This window comes from Cetorhinus maximus, chromosome 19, assembly GCF_964194155.1.
Source record: "Cetorhinus maximus chromosome 19, sCetMax3.hap1.1, whole genome shotgun sequence".
Taxonomy (NCBI): Eukaryota; Metazoa; Chordata; class Chondrichthyes; order Lamniformes; family Cetorhinidae; genus Cetorhinus; species Cetorhinus maximus.
The window spans coordinates 44,751,738-44,776,639 of NC_135897.1; positions in this window are offsets into that span (position 1 = coordinate 44,751,738).

Here is a 24,902-nt window from a genome sequence, read left to right on the forward strand (position 1 = left end):
GACTTGCAGCTGCGGCAACATTGGGCTGAACTTACCTAACATTGGAACCATGTACATACCCTGACCCTGAAGGTGTCTGAGTCCGACCTGCCTACGATTTTCCCAGAGGTGGCCTGCCTCTGGGATTCTTTTCCAGTTAGGGACAGCAGGCTGACTGCACAGACAGGAGGGCCAATTGGCACATCCAAGGCTTTGGCATTCAGCAGCCCCTCCGGAAGAGGTGGGCATTGCTGATTTAGGTGGGAAGTTGCGTGGGTGCCTCAAAATGGAGGTGCCCTCTGAAGACTTCTAAAATTTTTACAAGTCACCGTGATCACATCTGCCAGGCCATCATTGTGGAGGGAGATCAGTCACCACGATTCCAGGAGGTATTTATAGGAGATGCCATTGGCCTTTCAGCCTGCCATCAGGAGGCCGCCTTTAGAAAGCTCTGCACACGGTGGCGGGATCCACTCTGATGGTAGAAAAAGTCTCTCTCCATTGGAATATGGCCCTAATTGGGCCCTAAAGTAGCATGATTAGCTGCCTGCCTCGTTGGAGTTGGTTGCTTTCTTCCCTGCTGCCCCTGGGAAATTCTTTTGGAGGCAGGAGTGCATCAGGGAGCTGTCCTGACACAGCTCCCCACTATTTACCTGGGCCCTCACATTCAACTCCGTCTCCATAGGGTTGGGAAAATTCTGCCCACTGAAACTTTGTGAAGGTATAACAGAAACTTTGTTTATGTGAATATGTGATATTTTTGCCACACTTCCAATTAAATAGCACAGTGCCAGAAAATCTGAGGAAATTCTGGGTCAAAATGCGTTACTCATCTGCTATGCTCTTAATCTTCCTATGTGCCTCTGTATTTAGCCTGATTGTTATCTATTATTCTCTATTTCCTGGTTTAACATAAAAAAATCTTTTAGGAAAGATTAATTATTGCTAACATAACAAAAATATAGATATGGCTAATATCTTGTTCATTTATGGCTCATACAGTTGATTGGTTTTATCTTTTTAAATTACATGATATTCTATATTAGATTTTATTACATTGAAACTGTAGCCATTTACTTCATCGGTAAGATCTGTTTCAGTGAATGAGCCCAGGCAGGGCTTTTTTGTCTAACAATATCTTTCAGGGAGTTATATACTGTAGATATACGTTACCCAGAAAAATGTTATAATTAAATAGTGATGCAGGTAGTGTTATATTTATACAGCTTGCTTTTCAATGTAACAGACCCTGAGGTTGTGGCATGTATTTTTTTCTTTACTGCAGTAGCAAAACAGAAAATGTATTGATCTGCAAGCTGCAGAATACAAAGGACACCTGGCCTAAATTTTGTGCTTACGTAGTTGTTGCAGCTCTTCCTGTCCTTGTGCTGTGTTCTAAAAGTGTCTGTGCGCACAAGATTGCTACTTGCACCATCCTGTGAAATAAAACTCAGCATCACTGCAGTGTACGACATAACTGTCCGAGGTTTCTATTTCTGAGTGGTATTTTGTCAACAGATTATTTCCAGTAAAACCTAGACAACAAAATTAAAAAAAAATTAGCTTGCTTTCATGTGGTCAGAGGGTTTGCCAAGAAGCTTGAAGTGTCTGCAAATCTCGGATCAGCTCAACATCAAGCGCATCTATAAAGCCAGAAAATTTACCAACAGATGTCTGTCACAGAGATCATTTACAACTTCACAGGATTTCCTGTCACTGCGTAAACCTAGAGATTTATGTGCACCTTTCTATAACTTAAAAAAATCAGTGCCTAACAATATATATATATATATATGACCATATTTAATAAAATGGCAATTTTTATCCAATCATTCACATAGATTTATAAAAATTAAACAAATTGCATATACATTGCACCTTTAATATAACAAATGTCCCTGGGCACTTTACAAATCAGAATGGAAATCAACAGTGATGAAATCGCTAAGACCATCAAAATCATGGTCAAAGTGGTCATCTTTGAGGAGGGCTGAGGAGAGAAGTAAAAGATAGAGAGGGTTAGAGTGCGTTCCAGAGAATGGGGATGCACCATAGCATATTGCTTCAAGCACTATCCTGTCCCAAATACCAGCACAGATATCCTGGAGACTGTAGCTAGTAAGTGGGAGAAAGGAGAATATTATGATTCGGCATACATTAGTCATTTTCTCCCAGAAAGGACTTAGATGTCAGTTCTGCTAAAATGTGTTTTTTATTAGAGCAAAAAGTTTGCCTAAAACGGGTCTCCTAAGATAGCCTCATGCTGAATTGTGGATTTGTAGAGAGATGAATATTTTTAAGATTTGGAAGAAATGTTTCTGAAACCCAAATAATGGAAATTCAATAATCATGTCTGGAATTCAGGGGCATTGTGCGCTTGATGTTGGGAACTTCTTATATCTCTGGAATTTTATTTAAAAATCAGAACTCAGACATTAAGAGTGAGTGAAGCTGCAGAAGGCAATGAAGGAAGTCAGTCACTGTCCTGCATAGGAGGAGAGGGTACAGAAATTGTGATGTTATGTTGTGTTAGATTCCCTTCTGAAGTAGTCTCATCTGTAGATGTCCTTAATTTGTGTAATATTAAGTGAACAATGGTAATACTATTTGTGCAAAATATCTTTCACCATACTTAATGTCCTGTATGTTTTGCCTCATTGTCATGTCTGAAGTTAACTCAGTCCACCCTTAAAGAAATTGAAGGAGTATTGAAGACATGGAAGTCATAGGGAGTTTCATTCCTACACTCCCATGTCCAGTTAACATGCAAGTAGATATAATGCAGTGGGAGGTGACTTTCAATACAAGCATGCAATCAGACTACTTAAAGAGTAATTGACACCATGACCTGAGCAGATATCTACAATCAACTCAAATTCATAACAGGAACAAGGTGGAGGTGACAGTGGTAGAAGCAGAAAGACCTGTATAACTTTGCATGCCCAAGTAATTTATAACAGCATGATGAGGCAATTGAAATTATGGGCCTTCCTTTAGACAGTTAAATCTGATGCAGAACATATGTTCTATGTCGTTTGTACCTTCTCTGAACAGGTTACAATGGCTTTCAGAATGCAGATAATCTACAACAAACTAGTTTTAAAGAAACAAATAGATTCATTTTGCATTGGCAGGAGCTGCAGTCTGGATGATTCCTTTCGAACAATGGAACATTCTGCATGGAATCAAGTTAAACTAATTTTTAGTTGCAAACTGGTGGTCCACATGCCTTCAGGGAATATCCCTACCATTGTTAGTACTAGGTTGCTTCATCAATGACCTCCCCTCTATCATAAAGGGAGGAGTGGGGCTGTTTACTTATGATTCTCCAGTCTTCATCTCCATTCGCTGTTCCTCCACTAATTATGTAGCACATGCCAACCTATAAGAGAGCCTGGATAGCATCCAGGCTTGGTCTTAGGAGCAGCAGGTAACATTTGTGCTATGTAAGTTCCAGGTAGTAACCACTTCTAAAAGACCGAACCACACCCACACAAAATTTAATGGGATCACCATTGTCAAGTGTTTAACCATGAACAACTTGCAGTCACCACTGATCAGAAACTTAGTTGGACAAGCCATAGTAACAATGTATAATAAGTATAGGATAGAAGCTGTGATGAATAACTCATCCCTCTGACTCCTTAATGCCTCTACACCAAATAACATCAGTCAACAGTCTAATGGGATTCGCACCAGTGATTTGAAGAATAATCTAGCCATTGTCAAGTCCTTCACCATCTACATCCTGCAGACACCACTGACCACTGGCCAGAGCCTTGGACCAGCCACATTAACAATGTGCTACAACTATAGTGCAGAATCTGCTTTGCTGTGAAGAATGGCTCATCTTCTGGCTCCTTAATGCCTCTGCACCATATGCAATGTTCACTCAAGAGTGTAATGGAATATTCTGTATTCATTTGAAACAGCAATCAAGAATCACCATCTAGAAGAGATTAGTTCATTTGATCATCGCCCCTGACAGTCACCACAATATCCAATCCCTTCGTCAATGGCAAACTGTGGATACTGTATATACAATCTACAGGATGCTTTAGAACTACTCAATAAACTTATTTTGACAGCAACTCCCAGTCCCACAACTAAGAAAGGTAAGAGCAACAAGATAATGGAAGAACCATCACGTCCAAGGCACATACCATCTTGACGTGGACATATGCTGCCATTCCTTCATTTCCACCTGTCAAATAAGCTAGAAGTTTGCCATCATCTTCTCAGGACAACTGTGGCTTTACCAGCATCATTCACATCCCAAGAACCAATTTATAAAGGAGTTTGTGCATAGCAAAATAAACTGTAAAAAAATTGATCAGAGGCCCAATTTTTGAATCTGAGTAATCTACCAGTGAGGCTTCTCCGCATGGACAGCCTCAGAAAATCAGCCCTCTTGTGCTTTATCAGTACTCAGGAGAGGGGCAAAAGCATTCAATCCTGTGCAGACATGTTTAATATCCAGCTATAATTGAACTTAAGGACTGGAATTTATTTTATCCCTGATACTTTTTGAAAAGAACTGTTCATATTGGTCATGCTTTGCAGGCAGGACAGACAAACGGTGGTAATTTTACCATTTATCAGCAGGTGAAAAGGATTTGATGGCAAGTCATTGCACTCAATGGAAAAAAAAATCAGGTGAGTTATAAAACTGTCTGCTGCAATACTATCATCCATTTTTGCCTGGCAATGAAAGCTGGAATTGTCTCTGCTCTGTACACAGTCTGCAACAAAACGTTCGACAAAAACGATTATTCATAAGAACATAAGAAATAGGAGCAGGTGTAGACCATATGGCCTCTCAAACCTGCTCCACCATTCAATAAGATTATGACTGTTCCTCCCACCTGATCCCTATCCCTTGAGTCCAAAAAGGTATCAATCTCAGTCTTTAATACACTCAACAACTGAGCCCCCTAGGATAAAAAATTCCAAAGATTCACAATCACCTGAGTGAAGAAATTTCTCCTCATCTCAGTCTGGAATAGCTGTTCCCTGATAGTGCCTTCTGATTTAATGAGATCATATCTTATTCTTCTAACTTGAGAGAGTTTAAGCCCATTCTGCTCAATCTCTCATCGTAACACAACCATCTCATCCCAGAAATCATTCTAACGATCTTTTACTGTTTCCCCTCTAAAGCAAGTATATCCTTCCTATGGGGACCAAAACTGTACGCAGTACTCCAGGTGTGGTCTCACAAAAGCTCTGTAAATTGTAAAAAGTACTTCCTTGTTCTTGTACACCAATCCCCTTATGATAAATGCCTTCCTAATTGCTTGCTGCACCTGCATGCTAACTGTATACAATAACAACCAAACCCCTTTGAACACCAACATTTACTAGTTTCTCACTTTAAAAAAAATATTCTGCCTTTCTATATTTCCTACCAAACCACATATCATGCAACATCAATTATATTCTTACCCACTCCCTTAACCTTTCTTTGCCTGCTGTTTGTGTACTTAATTGCCTCCTTATTTTTCCACCCACTCTTGCCACTCACTCCAACCCTTATTGTGAGGCATCTGGTTCACAGCCAACTTTACTGAATGCATTGCATCCATTAGGTACATGACTTTCACTCAAATACAGGTTTGTTTTATTTTATTTCCTGGAAAGAGAAACAAATTCATGACGTGAGGGAGAGGAACAGGACTGGAGGTGGGCCGCCAGAAATAGTCCAGATCTTAGATGCAAAGGAGGAGTCCCTGGAGAACAGTTACAAATCTGTGCCAATCTCAGTCAGGGAGGGAGAACACAGAACTTCAGATATGTGGTCACAGAATTACAAAGACCTTTGACACATACATGCTGACTTTACCTTATCAAAATATACACTTTGAGAAGACTGAGTGAGTTATTTTTTTATGACTGTAACTTTGCCATGACTAATTCATATCACTTTCCTTCATCTTCCAGAGCCTTCACGTGCACAGCAAATATTACTGGACATGCATGAGAATGATTTCTCAGAGGTCCTCATTTCTTCTAAGGGCACACCATTGTAGAATATACAGCATTGCACCAACGTTAATACTTGCACTCTAATGGGTCTAGTTAGAAAGTTAGTTGGGTTTTCACCTTGTGATTCACAATTGAACACAGTGGGGATTTCATGTTCAGTGGAGTGGGTGTGGCACAATCCTCAATTCTGTTCACATGGATGCAGTTGCTGAAGCTAGGAGCCATCATTGAGAAGGAAAATGCTAGAGGTGCATTGGCAATGTAGCCAGGTACTGACAGATGTACTATGTGATGATGGACAAGATGGAGGAGTCCATCTTGATTGCTAGTGTATTAATGGCACAGGGAATTGTGATAATAACTGCCTTATAGAGAGTGCCTACTTTCATGGACCTTCAAGCATGGGCCCCAAATGAGTCCATGCAAGGTATTAGCACGACCATGCAGATTTTGAATGCCAACAAATCTGCCACCTTAAACAGGAGGACAGATACCTTATATATAGCCTTATGACGTGTCAGTGATCTTCAAGCTGGTCTGGGGCAGAGTGGTAGGAGTGTTGGATTGGGTGATGATGAAAAGGGACATGGAAGAAGGAACTCCACTTAAAACATTTCTACTTCTCATCCATTGCTTTCTCCCCAGCCTGTACCCTATTTTCCTGATGGCTGAGTCTGATCATAGATGCAAGTGGAGCAGGCTTTGGAAGGGCCCTCATGCACCTCAAAGCCCAGAGATCATCAGCATTTCAGCAGCTGGAGCAGGGGTCTAAGCAGACCACCTCCACCTCTGCTGAAGCCACAAAGGATACCAAGTTTTCAAAGTGAAGTTTGAGAGAAAGCTCTTGTAATTCACAAAGGGTATACTTATGGGTGTTTGACAGAATGTTATGCTGTTAAGTTTCCTCTTTTTATAATAAAACGCAAAATTTATTGCTTAGTACCATTTAGACATCTTGGCCATTATTGCACCTGCGTGTCAACTTGCCATTTTATTTGTTTCATAATGAATATTAATACATGCAGGAACTATTAGGTGCATGCGCAACGGGAGGGTGTGCATTAGAAGGACTATGTAGTGCAAAGGGATGGGTTTTTTGGTTGTTGCTTATGGTGGGAGAAAGCTGGACGATTTCATTTCCTGTATGAGTCACCAGGTGAACTTTTACAATATTTAGGGCATCCCTGACATCGTGAGCCGCAATGCATTCAGTTGGTCTGGCAATGGCTGTGCCATCTTCATATCCCTCTTTCTCTTCCTCCTTCTCTTCAATTATTCTTCTTACCTGAAAATGAATGATGAGTGTATCCATCCTCCTTGACCTGTAATCATCTCTACAAGACACATTACATCACAGTTATTGTGGACATCCCCGTGGGCAACTACTGATCGGGTGCATCCAGACCTACCTAGGCACCTGAAGCTCAGCTTCAGCATTCTGATGACTTGGCTCATGACATTTCTGGTGTTCATGTCACTTTTGCAGCTCTTCTGCACCTCATTGGTGCAGCTCCTCACAGCTATCACGAGCCAAATTTAAAGGGAATACCCCTTGTCTCCTACAAGCAAGTCTTTAAGTCTGCTTCATGTAATGAAGAGGTCTGGGAAAATGGTGGTTGCACAAGAGCAGCACATTGATAGAATAATACTCATTGTGGTTGATGAAAGCTCCTGGTTACTGTGGTGACCCTTGATTGTAACATGTGTGCAATCAATGGTGTCGATACGTGTAGGAAGCTCGCTAATTCTGACTAATGACATCACAGGGGAAATTGGCATAACCCCCAGCTCTGGAAACAATCCATTCATCACGTGCCTAAGCACTTATGTCTTTTTTCTTTCTCGGGGCATGAGCATCGCTGGCTAGGCCAGCATTTATTGTCCATCCCTAATTGCCCTTGAGAAGGAGATGATAAGCTGCCTTCTTGAACTGCTGCAGCCTATGTGGTGTAGTTACACCCATAGTGCTGTCAGGGAGGGAGCTCCAGGATTTTGACCCAATGACAGTGAAGAAATGGCGATATAGTTCCAAGTCAGGATGGTGAGTGACTTGGAGGGGAACTTCCAGGTGGTGGTGTTCCCATGTGTCTGCTGCCCTTGTCTTTCTTGGTGGTCATGGGTTTGGAAGGTACTGTTGAAGGAGCCTTGGTGAGTTGTTGCAGTGCATCTTGTAGATGGTACACATTGCTGCTACTGTGTGTTGGTCATGGAGGGACTGAATGTTAAAGGCTGTGGATGGGGCGCCAATCAAGTGGCTTTGTCCTGGATGGTGGAAAGCTTCCTGAGTAATGTTGAAGCTGCACTCATCCAGGCAAGTGGGGAGTATTCCATCACACTCCTGACTTGTGCCTTGTAGATGGTGGACAAATTGGGAGTCAGGATGTGGGCTACTTGCCACAGAAGTCCCAGCCTCTGACCTGCTCTTGTAGCCACAGTATTTATCTAGCTAGTTCAGTTCAGTTTCTGGTCAATGGTAACCTCCAGGATATTGACAGTGGAAGTTTCAGTGATGGCAATGCCATTGAACGTCAAGGGAAGATGGTTGGATTCTCTCTTGTTGGAGATGGTCATTGCTTAGCATGTGTGTGGCGCAAATGTAATTTGCCACTTGTCAGCCCAAGCCTGAATTTTTGTCCAGGTTTTGCTGCATATGGATGCGGACTGCTTCAGTACCTAAGGAGTCATGAATAATGCTGAACATTGTGCAATCATCTGTGAACATCCCCACTTCTGACCTGATGGTGGCAGGAAGATGGTTGGGCCTAGGGCACTACCCTGAGGAATTCCTGGGACTGAGATGATTGACCGCCAACAACCACAGCCATCTTCCTTTGTGCTAGGTTTGATTCCAACCAGTGGAGCGTATCCCTGCCCCCAACCCCCCCAACCCTGGTTCCTATTGACTCCAGTTTTGCTAGGGCTCCTTGATGCTACACTCAGTCAAATGCTGCCTTGATGTCAAGGGCAGTCACTCTCACCTCACCTCTCGAGTTCAGCTCTTTTGTCCGTGTTTGCACTCGGACTGTTATGACGTCAGGATCTGAGTGGTCCTGGCAGAACCTAAACTAAGTGTCAATGAGCAGGTTATTTCTGAGTAAGTGCCACTTGATAGCACTGTCGATGACACCTTCCATCACTTCACTTTTATGTGTAGTGGAGATCCTTGATATGTTTCCAGTAGCACCCTGTAAGGAAGCAAAGTGAAAAAAAAATGAGGGAGGTTGTGACTTTCACATGGGTTAATGTGTGGCCACCTGGACCAGAAAGGAGCAGTTATTCTACCAGGAGGCTGCAGATGTTTGCACCTATATAACATGACAACATCAGCCTATTGTAGCACTACTCCTCAGAGATGTCAAGGAAGCTGAGTCCCCTGTGAGCTCTGCCTCTCTTCTGCACTCCTCCCTCCTGTGACCCTCTTTCCTGTGCCCCTCTCTCATGTCCACCTTTCTCTTGTGCCCCTGCTGTTTCCAGCACAGCATGTTGTCGCTGCTGTAATTGGTGATGATCTTCCTTTATTTAAAAACATCAAAGGCACCTCCCATCCTGCTGGCTTCTGAAAGCCTTTGAAGTTCTCTAATATGTGTATGATGACAAGAACTCCTTACTAAATGTTTACCAGAGACAACTGACAACGGAACTGTAAGAACTGAATGTTTACTGAGTTCAGGCAATCTGAATGTGATAGATCCCCATGAAGTGCAACAGAAACTTGGCTCCTATTGGGAAATCTGTGCTGGAGGCATTAGTTCCAAAAGAAAGTTAAATCACTGTGAAAAGGCCTTCATTTGCATCCAATTATCACCTTAAATGATCTCTTCATTGCCCACCCACTTGCGCTAATGATAGTGCTGACTCTGGCAAGAATGTTGCTCGTATGCGGCCAAACAAGCCTCAGTGAAACCCAGAGGCTGACACATTGGAGCTGGGTTGTAGTCATGAGTTTTTTCCCTGTGGAACTTAAGTACCCCAACCACCCCTAGCACACCTGTTCTCGTCTGTTAAAATGCCCTCCACTCCGTGTCGCACAATTTGGACTGTAGGTTTGAAAAGCAGATACAGTTCCTCATTATTTTGTATCTTCTGAAAAAGGGTATGTTAACTCTTTAATTAGTGTAAATCTACAGTGTGGTGCTTCTGCATTGCTGTTTATTAGATTTTTGTGAGCTAATGAACCGCGCTTACGTTTTTTGGCCTGCTTAAGTCGGTAACGTGCTTCCTGTCCCGAAACCATGGGGCTGAATCTTCTGGCTGACGTGCGGGTGGCGGAGCCCGCATGTCAGCGCTTAAAATGTTGCGCGCTGACGTTGTGCGAGCGTCCCGACATCAGCGCGCGGCATCACAATGTTTAGATCGGCGGGCATGCTATGCAGCGCGACGCACGCCTGCCATTAAATGACCAATCAACCTGGATTTTGAGGGGCCCGTGCGAACTTCGGGTCAGCGCACGGGCCTAATGGGCAGGCGGGTAAGTGATTTTTTCACAAACCTCACCCAATGGTGGGATGAGGTTTGATTTCGGTTTTAAAATACTAAAGTTTTTGTGTACTTTATTAACATGTCCCATCTCGTGTGACATTTTCACATGAGGGAAATATGTTAATGATTTTTTTAATTTTCTACTTTTGAACTTTCACCACCTTTCAGCGCTCTCCCTGAGACAGCACTTAGCCTCGGGGAGATGTGCACTCTTTGGTTCGCATGCGTGAAAGAGCGCACTCTCACAGTTGGGGAATCCCCCCCGCCTGCACAGGAAGCGCATAGCGCTTCCCGTTGGGCGTCACACCGGGTGGGCCTTAATTGGCACGCCCACGTAAAATGGCGGCGGGGCCCGTTTCGGCGGCAGTGATCGGCTGCCTGCACTTCACCAAGTCAGTTGGGCCCGCATGCCCATCAAGGGCAAAATTCTGCCCCATGAGTATGGCACAATGGTCCTGCTGCTGACCTGCTGTGTTACCCCCAGCCATGCCTTCCTGTGTCTGAAGGTGAGGAAGATCACATGAGGGCATGTAGGGTTGCCACTGAGACTAAGGGCAAAATTTTTAGCTCGGTGGGTGGATGTGTGCCTGACCCCCTCGAGCGTGAAATGATGCGCATTGACATCAGGCGAGCGTCCTGATGTCAGTGCACAGTCGCACGATAGTTCGGTCGGCGGGCCCACGCCTGAGTTGGCAACGCGCCCACCGACAATTAAAAGGCCTGTTAAGGCCATTAAATAATTAACTAAGTAAAATTTTTTGCTGCCCATCCAACCTAACAGTTGGCAGGCAGGCGAAAAGGTCAAGCGGCCTTTGCATTTTTTTGGAAACCTCATCCAAGGGCGGGAAGGTGTTTTCAAAAGCAAATTAAAATAAAATAAAAGTTTTAAAATTTAATTAATAACATGTCCCTGCTCATGTGACAGAGTCACATGAGGGGACATGTTTTGTTACATTTTTCAATTATTTGTTTAAAAAAAATACTCTTCACCTCCCCGAGGCAGCTCTGTGCCTCAGGGAGATTATTAAGCGTGCACTCACGTGCATGTGCGAAGTTTGCACACGCTCCGCTTGCCCTCCTGCCCCCCCCACAACTCCTCCCCTCTCCACCCCCCCCACCCCCCCCCCCCCCCCCCCCCGCCCCCCCCACCAACCCCACCACCACCACCGCACAGGCAGTGTTGAGCGCTGTCACTCATGTTTCATTTCATGCTGGGCTTCCCGACCTCCCCCGGTGAGCCTGCTTGAAGTGGGCTAAATTCTGCCCTAAATGTATTCCTGGATTTTTTATCACATGGCTTGCCCCCATGCTCCAGCCATTAGTCGGCTAAACTTACCCATCCTCGTGACGTACTGCCTTCCTATGCTAATTGAAAAGCAAAACCCCTCATTGCCCAATTGGATAATGCTTGACTGTAAGCCAAACAGCCTTTTTTCCCCCCCATTTTGAATATTTCTAAATCCAGTAAAGAGTAATGTTCAAAGAAAATGAAACAAAAAACCCATCTTTTTTGAACTTCTCGACAGTTTTCCTCCAGGATTGCACACGGCGGTGTCCTCGAGATTGACGTTCAATTCCTGAAGACTTCAGGCTAATCCTGAAGAAGGCAACCCTATGTCATAAAAGAAGTAAATCAAATATAGCTGAATCAATTCACCAAAATACTCAGCCAGTGTTTTCTGTTTGATTCCTAAGGTTATACAGACACTAGGCAGTAGGCAAGTAAAAGTGTAGATCAGTCCATAGGGAGTGAGAGTTGATCCACCTGAATAGCCTGAGATGCTGAATGAGAGAAAAATATCCACCATTTAATTTTATAGATTCTACAATTAACACATTCCAGTTCTCCAGCTTTTAATTATACCAGAGAAATATTTGAAGTGGTAATTAACTTTCTCAATCTAAATGCATCAATGTTTATTGGTTACCATTAAAAATAATTCATCCTTATTTCATCTTAAAATTTCTGTTAAAAATAAAATTTCACAGACAGATTAAAGACTTGAGGAGTTTTTGGGGATTTGCTTTGCTTTTCACCTTAAAAATTACTATAGAAGTCAATTAAAATGGTCATGGTTTTGAAATATTTAGAGCGTGATACCGAGCGTGTTAAATTAGCAGCTGACCTCTGTAGGGATGGAAAGGACAAACCCTGCTTTCTATCATAGATCACAACAAAGAAGAATTTCTACTTTAAAATGGATTTACTTAAAAGGCAGAGTGTGTGTATATTATCATCTGCCTCACTGCAAAAACATACAAAGCCCCAGGTTTCTTTCCCTGACAGCTGATGTAAAACAAAGCCTTTATGTTTACCTACTGTAGATCAATGGTTTACATATCAAAACCAATTTTACAGAATTTGTCAGTCACAAAGGTTTATCATATTGCTATGCTCTGTTTTTTTTGTTTTATTCAGTTGACTCAAACTCAATGCTATACCTTGTGGCCTATTTAAATTGTAATTTAAATCTCAAGGGCCTGATGTTTCCTCAGAGACATGTTGGGAATACGAGCCGGATGGGGCCGGGGTGTCCGATAACATGAAGTAAGTTTAGCGTGTCTACCTGTGTTTTTTTAATGCAACATGTTGTTATCATTTACCTTCTGAGCTTGACATTGATTGCATGGCAGTGGGCGTGGTGCAGACCTGAATTACTTGAGCTCAATTCTAGTATTTAATAGACCAATCCAAAGATGGAATTTGCAGGACATTGGACTTGGTAGAAACAGAGGATGAAATTTCAGTATGTATTCAGGATGATCAAAGGCTGCGCCCCTCTTTAAAGACACCTTACTTCATGTGCTTTCAGGATCTGTGAGAAGCCAGAGGAAGATATTCCTCCCCATTGGAGGAAGAAACCTACTGCTAACGTAAGGAAGACGTGGCTGGATGTAAGTCAGCAGCAGGGCCATTGTGCCATGCTCATGGATTCAGGGCAGGAAGCACAGTAATGACTTTTAAGCAGGTTAGGATAAGTGAATACAGCTGCTCATTCACTTATATCCTGCATTGCCCCACCCCCTCAATCTACTTTGTCAAGTCTACGCCATCACATCACTCCTTACAACGAGTTTTCTTGAAAGCACACCCATCCTTCTCTTTCAATGCATTTCTTCACATCCCTATCTACCCATCCACCATTGGCACTCAGCCTAATCCTAATGCAATTTCATGCATGGTCATGGTTTTGAAATATTTAGAGTGTGATACCAAGCATGTTAAATTAGCAGCTGACCTCTGTAGGGATGGAAAGGACAAACCCTGCTTTCTATCATGGATCACAACAAAGAAGAATGCTTATCTTCGCCAAATGTACTGCCTTCATTGGATAAAACATTTTATGGTGTTCAAGCATAGATTTGTTTTTTTCCCAAGTTTTAGGAGAAGAAAGCACAGAACACGAAGGGGAGGGAGACAATTAAAGGTAGTCCTTCACAGAACTGACAGGTCACAACTGCAGAGGAGGAAGCACTGGAGATCAGTGGCATGCCTTGCCATCAGAGAGGGGAAGATGGAACTACCTAGTGACACAATTAAGTATTAGCAATTCATATGTCACACACCATGTCAATCATTTGTTGATAAGATTTCAACAGAGTGAAAATGATCATCTTAATCTTAACTTGCAATATTTTTACCTTGCCGCAATTAATTCATGTCTTTTATCTCCAACACAGGCTTCACGTGTACAGCAGCAGTCAGTGGACCTTGCTAACAATGAATGCTCAGAGCCGCTGATTCCTTCTGAAGCTTCAACATCAAAGAAGTCATGCTTACCGTGAACCAGCTCAGATACTCACACTTTGATGGGATCACTAAGGCAGATAATTGGGTTTTCATCTGGTGACTCATAGTTCACAACTGAATAAGAGCAGATGACGATGACAGAAATAAGCGTGGAGAGTCTGGGTCGGAGGGTAAAGCCCTCTCCAGGTTCTGCTCAGCTGGACACTGATACTGTACTCCAAGCTGTCAGTAAAAAGGAGAAGCATTGAGCAGCAACAGAAAATGTGTAATGCACTGATACGCCTTCCAAACACACTGATCAAAGTTGCAGAGAGAATAGAAGATTCCACATCGAAAATAAATTTGTTGATGTGGACAGGATGGTCAACTCTGTAGAACACCAAACACGGCAATCACAAGTCTATGCATGTCTTAACCACAGCCACACAGATTCTAGACTGCACCATATCTGCCACCTTAAACAGAATGACAGATATCCTAGTCCTAGCCTTATGGTGCTGCACTGATCTGCATCATAGCACGAAGTGCAGTAGGCCCATGAGATGGATGTTGCTGAAAGTTGTTTTAGCATTGAGACTTTGCTCAAAGTGCCTCCAATTCTCACCTATTTCTCCCAACTCAGTCAATTGTCCACATGCTGATTCATGTCCTGATGGTTGAGTCTATACAGGTGCAGGTGGGGTAATCTTTGTCGGGCCCTCATGAATTTCAAAGTACAGAGGACATTGGCCAAGACTATTTATTTTAATTCATTCATGAGATAAGGGTGGCATTAGCAAAGCCAGCATTCATTGCTCATTCTGAATTGCCCTTGAAAAAGCGATGGTGAGCCGTCTACTTGAGCATCTGCAGTTGGTGCGGTGTGATTATTCCACAGTGATGTTTGGTAGGAAGTTCATGATTTTGACCCACCGACAATAAAGGAATGGTAATATATTTACAAGTCAGGATGGTCTGTGACTTGAAGAGAAACCTTGCAGATTGTGGTGTTCCCATGTACCTGCTGCCTTGTCCTTCTAGTTAGTAGAGGTCACAAGTTTGGAAGATGCTGTTGAAGAAACTTTGGTGAATACTTGCAGTGCATCTTTTAGATGGTACACACTGCAGTCACTGTGCACTGGTGGTGAGGGGATGGATATTTAAGATGATGGATAAGGTGCCAATCAAGTGTGCTGCTTTGTCCTAGATGATGTCACTATTCTCAATGTCATTGGAGCTGCACTTATCCAGGCAAATGGAGAGTATTCCATCACACTCCTGACTTGTGTCTTCAAAATGATGGAAAGGCTTGGGGAATTCGGAGATGAGTTACTCGCCACAGAATGGAAATGTGCAAGGGTTGTTGATTGTTTGCAGGACTGCTTTTCATCGGTGGCATTATTTTAAAAATAGCAGCTGCATTGGAAGCATGGATGGACAATTTCACAGCCTGTTCCTTGGTCCCATATCATTCGCAGGATGAAAGCTGAGGTTGGCTGAGTGGCACCAAATCCAGGTACGTGTAAATATAAACAGCAAAAGTCTGAAAGAGTGTTTCTGATATGACAACTTGCGACACTATGGGAAGAATTTTCTCCCCGTTGGGTGGGCCGGCCGGGAGCGGTCGGGAGCGGGTGCAGAGCCGATTGCCACCCGCGATCGGCTGCATGCCGCCATTTTACGTGGGGAGACGAATTAAGGCCTGCCCAGCATGACGTGCACCCGGAAGCGCTCAGCGCTACCTGTGCGGGCAGGAGGAGGAGGGAGAGTCGGGGCCTGCGCTCTTTCGCGCATGCTTGCACAAGGGCGCAGAAATCTCCCTGAAGCACGGAGCTGCCTCAGGGAGATTAAGTTCAGTTATGAAGATAGTTGAAATAAAGTAATAAAATTAATCAGACATGTCCCTTCATGTGACAGTGTCACATGAGCTGGGACATGTTTATGAATTTTATTAAGAATTTTTATTTAATTAATAAACCCTTCACATGAAATCTCATCCCGCCTGTGAATGAGGTTCCATGAAAAATGCAAAGGCCGCCTGCCCGCCAACCTTAAGGTTGGACGGGCAGCCCTGACAATTACTTTAATTAGATTATTAATGGCCTTAACTGGCCTTTGACAGCTCGGCGGGCGTGCAGCTGACTCTGGTGCGCGCCTGCCGAACGGAAGATCAGAATGACGTGTGGTGACGTCAGGACCGCGCATCATTTTACGCGTCAGAGTGCGGGGCCCGGCCCCACATTCTGAACTGAAGATTCTGGCCTATGGAGATGCCTGCTGTCCTACCAGGGGAAAGATATGCAGAAAATGTGGGGACAAAGACAATTTTGCCAAGAAATGCAGAAGCAAAGCTGAACAGAGAAGGAAGCCGGGCAAACCACGTAAAGAAAGGAGAAAGTAGCACAACTGTGAGATGAGTTGAAGAAGGTGCAGAGTGAGGACACAAATAGCAATCATAGATATATGTGTTCTATCAACAGGAGCAACCACAAGAAAGTTCCAGTGATTGTTGATGGTGTTGAAGTGAGTATTATTACAGATTCAGGCAGTGACAGTAATGCCATTTACAGAGAACTGTGGGAGGAACTGAAGACAAAGGGAATCAAGTGTACATCTCAAAAATGTGTCAAAAAGCTCACTCCTTACAAATCTAAAACCCCACTTCAAACTGTTGGATGCAGGTGTGAGAGTTTGGGAAATGGAATGTAGAGGCAGAGCTTATTGGGCGGAATTTTCCATGCCCGCTGGCAGCAGGAATGATAGGTAGCGGGCGCGGACTTTTTGGCGCGATTTGGTTAACAACGGCAGGAAGGCACGTCGCGATCGTCCGCTCAGCCCACCGACAGCGGGCCGCGATTCCCACCAACAGTCGGCAGGGAGCTCATTGTAACACATCAGCATCTCACTAAAAGGCCAACCCGCCAGGCTCTGGATCTGCGCTGGATTGTCCATCCACGTTGGCGGGAAAGCACGTCGATGTGCTTCTCAGCAGCACACAGGCGGCATGCAATTGGCAGCCTTCACTTTGGGGGAACTGAGCTGAGTGAACAGTATCGTTTTCCACAGCTCATCAGGGTCGCCTGTTGCTTTGTAGGATTTAGAGGCACTGGGAGGCCTGGGTGAAGTGCTGCCCTGCCACGGAGGCAACTGTTTTCAGGGTGGGAGGCGCGGGGCGGTGTCCAGGGACAACTGCTGACTGGTCCCGGAGGTGACTGTACTCTGGGTGGGGGTGTCCGGGGGCAACTGCTGACTGGTCCCGGAGGTGACTGTACTCTGGGTGGGGGTGTCCGGGGGCAACTGCTGCCCTGGCATTGGATCTCGCGCACAAGCAATCAAGGTGGGGGGCAGGGTAGGTGAGGGAAGTAACCGCGCAGTAGAGACACCTGTATAAACTGACCATCCCTCTGCAACTGAGTCAGTTCAAGCGCAGCCACAGTGATATGATTGGGGCTCCTAGCCTGCCCACCCACTCGAGCAATGCGGAGGCACCAATGTGCCACCAAGCCCTCCAGACCTTGCCCCCCCACCACCCCGGCACAGGCTGCGAGTCTGCCACCACCTTACTGGACAACACAGCAGTTGGACTGCACACGTTGTACAATCTCCTCACCAACGCTGGCCATCTAGCAGTCACTGCTGGAGGTGCTCACAGCCCTTTGCAATCTCAGCATCCAGTTTGGACCAGTGTCCCCCACGTCGCAGGTTGACAGGGCAGCCATGCAGCACACTCATCCATGGCCATCCGAGGGGTGACCAGCTCTTCCCAGGAAGCATTAAGGGGCAGTCACAAAGGGCCAGGAGAGGATGCTAAATACACCCATGATAACTACGTCTCTCTCTTGCTTTCATGCTGCAGGAGGACCACGTCAAGATCATGGATCCTGGTGACCTAGCTATATGCCTGATGGCCTACAGAGACCATAGAAGACAGAGGAGAGAGTGACTGAGGCTCCTGGCTGCGCAAAGGCAGGAGCAGCGACCTCATGAAGAAGGTGCTGCTGGGCCTCCTGCACACGCTGCCCAGGAGTGACAGTGAGCTGTGGCTGCTTGGCGCCTAGCGACACCCAGGGTCTACAGACACTGCCTGTCATTCTTGCAGATGACTGGGAACCAGTGTGACCAAAGACTGCACATGCCTAGGGACTTGGTCGCTCACATCTGCCACTTACTGCAGAACTTGGTGCCAAGGGAACAAGGAGGGCATCCAATCCCAGTGGCTGTGAAAGTGACCGCGGCGCTCAATTTCGAGGCCAGTGGCTCCTTTCAGGGCTCCATAGGTGACCTCTGTGGGATTTCACAAGCCGCCACTGATAAATGCATCCATGAGGTTATGGATGCCATCTTCTCGAGGGCACATAACTTTGTGCATTTTGCCTGGGCGTGCGCACGGTTTCTAGGAAGTGTGCACAACACCTACATCCTGAGTTGCTCGCAGATTCCTGCAGTCTTCCAGGGTCCACAAAGGCTGCAGGGTTGGTTCCTTGGGGACAAGGGCTACCCGCAGAGGCCGTGGCTGATGACACCCATGTGGCGGCCTCAGACTGCAGCAGAGCGATAGTATAATGAGGCTCATGCTGCAGCTCGCAACTTGTTGGAGCAGACCATCGGGATGCTGAAGATGCGGTTCCGGTGCCTGGAGCGGTCTGGTGGAGCCCTGCAATGTAGCCCACAGAAGGTGTCACGCATCGTCGTCGTCCGCTGTGCCCTTTACAACCTGGCGCTGCAATGGGGAGAGGAGCTGACTGAGGAGGAGATGGAGGAGCTGCACATCTCCTCGGATGAGGAAGACGCTGATGGGGATGAGGGTGAGGGGGTCCTCGTGGTGACGTCGACAGGGATGAGGCTCTCACATTGGCTAGACGAGGCGGGCACGCTCGGGAGGCCCTCATAGCTGCCAGATTTGTGGAGGATGATGACGACATGCAGTGAGGTGTCCCCATAGATCCTCACATCACAGTTGTGAACATTTGACTCCAGTCTGGCTTATAGCAGCACCAATACCCTCTGTGAGAATGCTCCTGTCATGGAGTTACAGTGGCGGCCCTAATAGTCAATTGATTGCAGGAGGATGATGATGACATGCAATGAGAACACTCTATAGGTCTTCACATTGTCTCTGAGAATGTCTGACTCCTGTCTGGCCGAGGGCAACTCACTTGCGTTATATGATCAGGGCCATCTCAGAGAGACACAGCCATGAAACTTTAGACGCATCTGATGCTGTGTCCACCTTCGTCACCTGAGCCCTTCAGTAGCTGGTGCACAGCACCACTGGTCACAGATGCTGGTGTGATGGGGTCAGCCCCACCTTAAAGGTGCTGAGAGCACAGAGAGAGAGAATAAGAGAACTCTGTGGCACCTGTCCACTACATTCTGGCAGCAATGACCAGCGCCGCCGAGGAGGAGGCATCAAATATTTTCAGGGAGAGTGAGGCTGGACCATCATTGTGGTCTGAAGGTTGGACAGAGCACAGGGAAGAGTCCCTGGACTGAGACACCTGCCTTTTATCTTGTGCAGAAAGGTTTCACATCTGAGTAACAAGAACACTGCTCATCAGAACAAGGAGCCATAGGCAGGGAGACATTCTTAGGAGTTTATTGACAATAGTGAACAGTTTGTACAAGTGACCAACACCCGTGCCAGGCTGTGCAACTACTTTTCCTTAACTGCCCTAATCCTGCAGCTATGTCTTGGTGCTCCCCGGACATCCACAGTAGGGGGGGAGGCAGCCTGCTGACTGTGAAGCCTTGTCTGTGATGACTTTGGCGGGCATCCTCTGAATGGCCAAGATTTGGAGGTCCCGGGCCTGCTTTCGGGGTCCTGCTGTGTGGCTGTGGTACCCTCCTTGGCCTGTGAAGCTGGAGCTGTGGAGGACACAGGAAGAAGGGGATCGGATGGGTCAGGCACTCCCGGAGTCTTCTGGGTGGATGACCCCGGCGTGTGCACATGGTGATCCTCCTCCCTATGGGCGCCCAAGGGCCCCTGGCTGACTCCATGAGGGGAAAGGGTAGTTGGAGTGAGATCGAGCTGCCCGGCACCCCTCTTGCGTACACATTGTTGGAGGCCAACTATGGCATCAGCGATGAAGTGAAGCCTGTGCAGCAGTGCAGGAGCAATGTCCTGGATCAAGGTCTCCATGTTGGCTGCCATCCTGCCAGGGTTGACCTCGGTGTGTTGCAATGCTGGCACTATCACCTCAGCCTGGAGACGGATGGACTCCTCCATCGTGCCTTGCAATCTGAGGGGTGCAGCGGACATCCCTTCCTGATGTTCCTGAGCTTGTCTTTGCAGCTCCAGCAACTGTGACATGACCGAGTCCAGAGGCTCGACATCTGACTCGGACTCAGCAACGTTCTGGCCTCCAGCAGTCCTCCGAGTGCCAGGGACTTGGGAAGTCCCTGACTCCACTTGCTATGGATGAGAAAGTGCGATGTGCTCACCAGATTGTGATCCCGAGGCTACTCTAAAGCTAGGCCCCACCAAGGTGTGTGTCTCTGCGCTGGTTGAGGGTGTGGGTGAGCGCTGTGACGGGACGGAAGCCTTCAGATTCCTCTTCAGAGGTTTCTTCGGAGCTTGCTTGAAGGCTCTGGGTCATGGACTCCGTTTGCTGCTTCCCAGATGTGCCTGCAAAAGCAAGGGGCAATAATTAGTGCATGGCAGTGGCCTGTGAAAGAGGACACATCACTCTCAGCATGGTTATCTGATGGATGTTGCACTGCTGGATCCTCACCTGATAGAGCAATGCCGACCTCACCGTCAGCACAGGACCAGTCCCAGCCATCGCAAGCCAGCTGGATGGCTGTTTTCAAATTCTGTGAGAACTTTGAATTCCAGTATCCTTCCACCTGTCTGCGACCTTTCCATCCTGTTGTGAGCCAGTTTGTCCTGCATGGATAGAGGTGGGGAGAATGTATCAGGATGTCTGCCGGGCCAGATGATAAGTATGCCTGGCCTGTGTGAGTGGTGAGTGGTCCCATGGATGAGATGAGGACAATGATGGTGTGTGTGAAAGAGTGAATGATGATGTCCCTTGCACTGACAGTGAGTGAGGGCCCTGAGAATGTGTGATGGGTTTGTGAGTGTGTGAGTTGGGAGTGATGAGAAGAGTGATATACCCTGGCGGAATGGAGGAGATCATTCATCCTTTTGCAGTACTGGGTGGCTGTCCTTTTCTGAAGGGTGTTGGCGCTGACCACCGCTGCCAATGCCTCCCAAGTCGGGTTGGTGTCTTTGCTGCCCCTCCTGCAGCCAGAGCAAGGGTGGAGCACATCCCGGCGGGTCTCCACAACATCCAGCAGTCGCTCAAGAGACCCATCGTTGAAGTGGGGGGCTGCAGTCTTTTTTCCCTTTGTGGCCATGTCTCCCAGGCAGCGGTGGTGAGCTGGTGGCAATGAGCGCTTTGCTGGCGGCTGCCTTTTAAAGATGGCGACCAGCGTGATGCAACATTGGGGTGATAGCGAGCGGGCGAATGAGAGCCCACCCGCCATGGAAACGACGTGTTTCGCGGGAGTGAATATATAATGAAGTGGGCTCAGGAAGATACAGTGTGAAAATCCACCATTTTCATCGGTGGGTAGGACTCCATTTTATCCGCCCTCTACCGCACTTAGTGCAAATCTGGGAAAATTGTGCCCTTGTTTTCAGAGTGTTGTGTGTCTGACCACAGGGTGCCATAGGTTTACATAGACTGTGTATTTACTGTGAACATTAAAGTATAAGATATTTTTTGTTAGTTGTGTCATCCTTACAAATCTCTATATATCTCTAAAGGTATAGTTGTGGGTGACGGAGTGTTGTAATATAGTTCATCTCTTCTTGTTTAATACATATTTTTTTTTTGTTAAAAGTTCATCAGCTAATTTCTGTGACTCTGTTCAGTGGCCAACCTCCACATATCTAAACAAACCAATAAAAGTTAGGATCTATCAAACTCGGTTCTACCCTGGGATCAGGCTTGTCCAGTGGTAACCTCAGCTGGGGATCATAACAATGTACTACTATGAAATGCAAAGTGAACTGTTGGGTTGAATCAATGGTGCACTCTTGCATCTGAATCAGATGGTTGTGGGTTTAAGGCTCACTGCAGAAATCTGAGTGTATAATCCAGGTTTATGTCTCACAAATGGCATTGATAAAAGTGTTGTCTGATAGAAATCACTGGCTTGCCACAAGCAACGGCTATTGTGACACAGGTAAATTATTGCAATTTGCTGCCCTAATATCACTTTCATTAATGTTCGAAATTCAGGCATGAACTTATCAATCTCAGCACATCTTACTGTAGCTGCTATATTTTTGTAAGCATTACTTAGACTTCATCAGAGAATGTTGACTCACACAACAGAATGCCAAATCCATCCCTACTTTCCAGCGGGATGCTGCTTGCCCTTTGCTATGATGTGCCTTGAGCTGTTCATTCTTGGTTGGCTTGTTTTCTTCTGCTGTTTGGAACAGTTATTTTGAGTGATCAAGCTGACCACAATTAGAGGTCTCCTCTACATACAATAGGCTGGATTTTAAGCTTCCCTGCTGGTGGATTTGAAGGCGTGAAGGCACAGAACATCTAGCGGATGGTCATCCTGCCACCTATCCGCCCACCCCCAATGGGTCTGCAATTTTACGGAGAGCAGTGGAGGCGTCGGGTTGCCTCCCCTCCCTTGGGCCTATTGAGACCCTTAAGTGGCTACTTTTTGGCCACTTAAGGGCCCTATTCTGCCACTGCTGGTATTTTACCCATGGAAGACTCATACCATGCAGGAAGCCACAAACCTTTGCTGGCGAGCTGGTGTTAGGCAACGGGGACCTCCTTTACAATCCCGCTCGGCCCATTGGAGGCACCTCCCCTCCCCCACAAGGTAGCCCTCCTCGCTGGCCCCTTGAACCTGACCCCCCCAATGTCCCTCATCGCCCTAGCCGAGACCCCTGACCTGGACTTACCTGGGCTCTTCAGTGTAGTGAATCTGCTTATAGTCCCAGCAGTGGCCACCGCTCCAGGCTGGTGCTGCTGGGACTATAAGAGCTATTGGCCATCCAATTGGCTGCCAGTTCCCTAAGATAGGGCTTTCTCCCAAGAAAGGGATGAAAATCTTGCCGTGACGCAATTACTGCTGCTACCAGTTTGGAGCATGGGTACCATGGCACCATGTAAAATCCAGCCAAATTTTACTGATGTTTTCATGGTGCTGAACTCTGGGATTTTCATCCATGTTACACATCATTTTAATGAATATGGAAGGAAAGTGCGTAATGATCATCCACCGTTTGCTTTTCTTCCTTTACTATTAATTCATAAGGTGTGGGGTCAGCGTTTGTTACTCATCGTCAATTGCCCTTGAGAAGGTGGTGGTGAGCGAACTTCTTGAATTCAACTTCTTTGTGCATGTTTGGACTAAGGCTGTAATGAGGGCAGGAGCCAAGAGATCCTGGTGGAAACCAAACTGAATATCAGTCAGCAGGTTATTGTTGAGTAAATGCCTCTTGATTTCACTGTTAATAACATCTTTTATCATTTTTTTTGAAGATTGGGAATGGACTGTTGGGGCGGTAACTGGGCAGAGTAGATTTGTCTTGCTTTTTGCGGACCTTACCATTTTACCAACAAACACACAAAAGATTAAAATACTGTCAGGAAGATATAATAATTCTCATAATATTATTGGGAGTTATTGTAAAATAGAGTAATAGTGGGATGTGTCTGTGTGTGTGGGTGAGGCTTAATTGAATCAGAGGCAGCTAGGCTAGGTGCTTTGATGTAAAAAGAGGTTAGGTTTGAAATATTAATTAGGTTAAAAGGTGGAAATTTAGAAACATAGGTGTTAAGGCAACATTTGCATTTTTAAATAAACCAGACTAGATTGTTTTCAAAGGAGGGAGTGAAATGTGTCACCTAGCCAGGTGAAGTTTAGAAACAGTGTGTTTATTTTCCCCAAAGATTACTGGTAAAACTTACTGCTATTAGAGGTTTTTATTATCAGGAAGATAAAGTCCAAATACATCGTGAAACAACGGGTATTTGCATTCCAAGAAGAAAATATGTATAAAGGAGAGAAGACCGTTTGTAAGGAAAGGCAGTTTTAAGATCTTAGAAGTGTGTGAAAAGCCTTCAGTAGCTACGCCTCAAGCCACTGTTTTCAAAGGACTTAAGAAAACTCACTTTGAATTCAACTTGTTCAGGGTATCATGTTTCTTTGCCTGGGTTTTTTAAAATCTATGTGTCTTACTGTTGCATTTAAGAAAGTGTAACTGGGAGTTAGGGGATTTAGAAGTTATCATAGTAGTAAGTTGTAGATCTATGTATATATTTAAAAACCAATTCTCTTATTAATAAATGTTTAACCTATTTTTGTAAAACCTATAAGACATGGTGGTCTTATTACTATTGAATTCAAGGCGCGCGTCTTGAAATTTATACAAACTGCAAAACAATTTGCGGCAGCTGTTTCAAGTTTCCCTTTGGGACTTAAACAGCTCAGCATTTACCATCAGCTGTGTCATAACAATACACAAGCATATGCTGCCTAAACATAGTATTAAGGTCACACACCCAATAACAGAGACAATGGCGTAGTGGTATTGTTGCTGGACTAGTAATCCAGAGACCCAGCGTAGTTCTCTGGGTACCTGGGTTTGAATCCTACCATGGCAGATTTTGGAATTTGAATGCAGTAAAAATTTGTACTTAAAAGTCTAATGATGACCATGAAACCATTGTCAATTGTTGTAAAAACT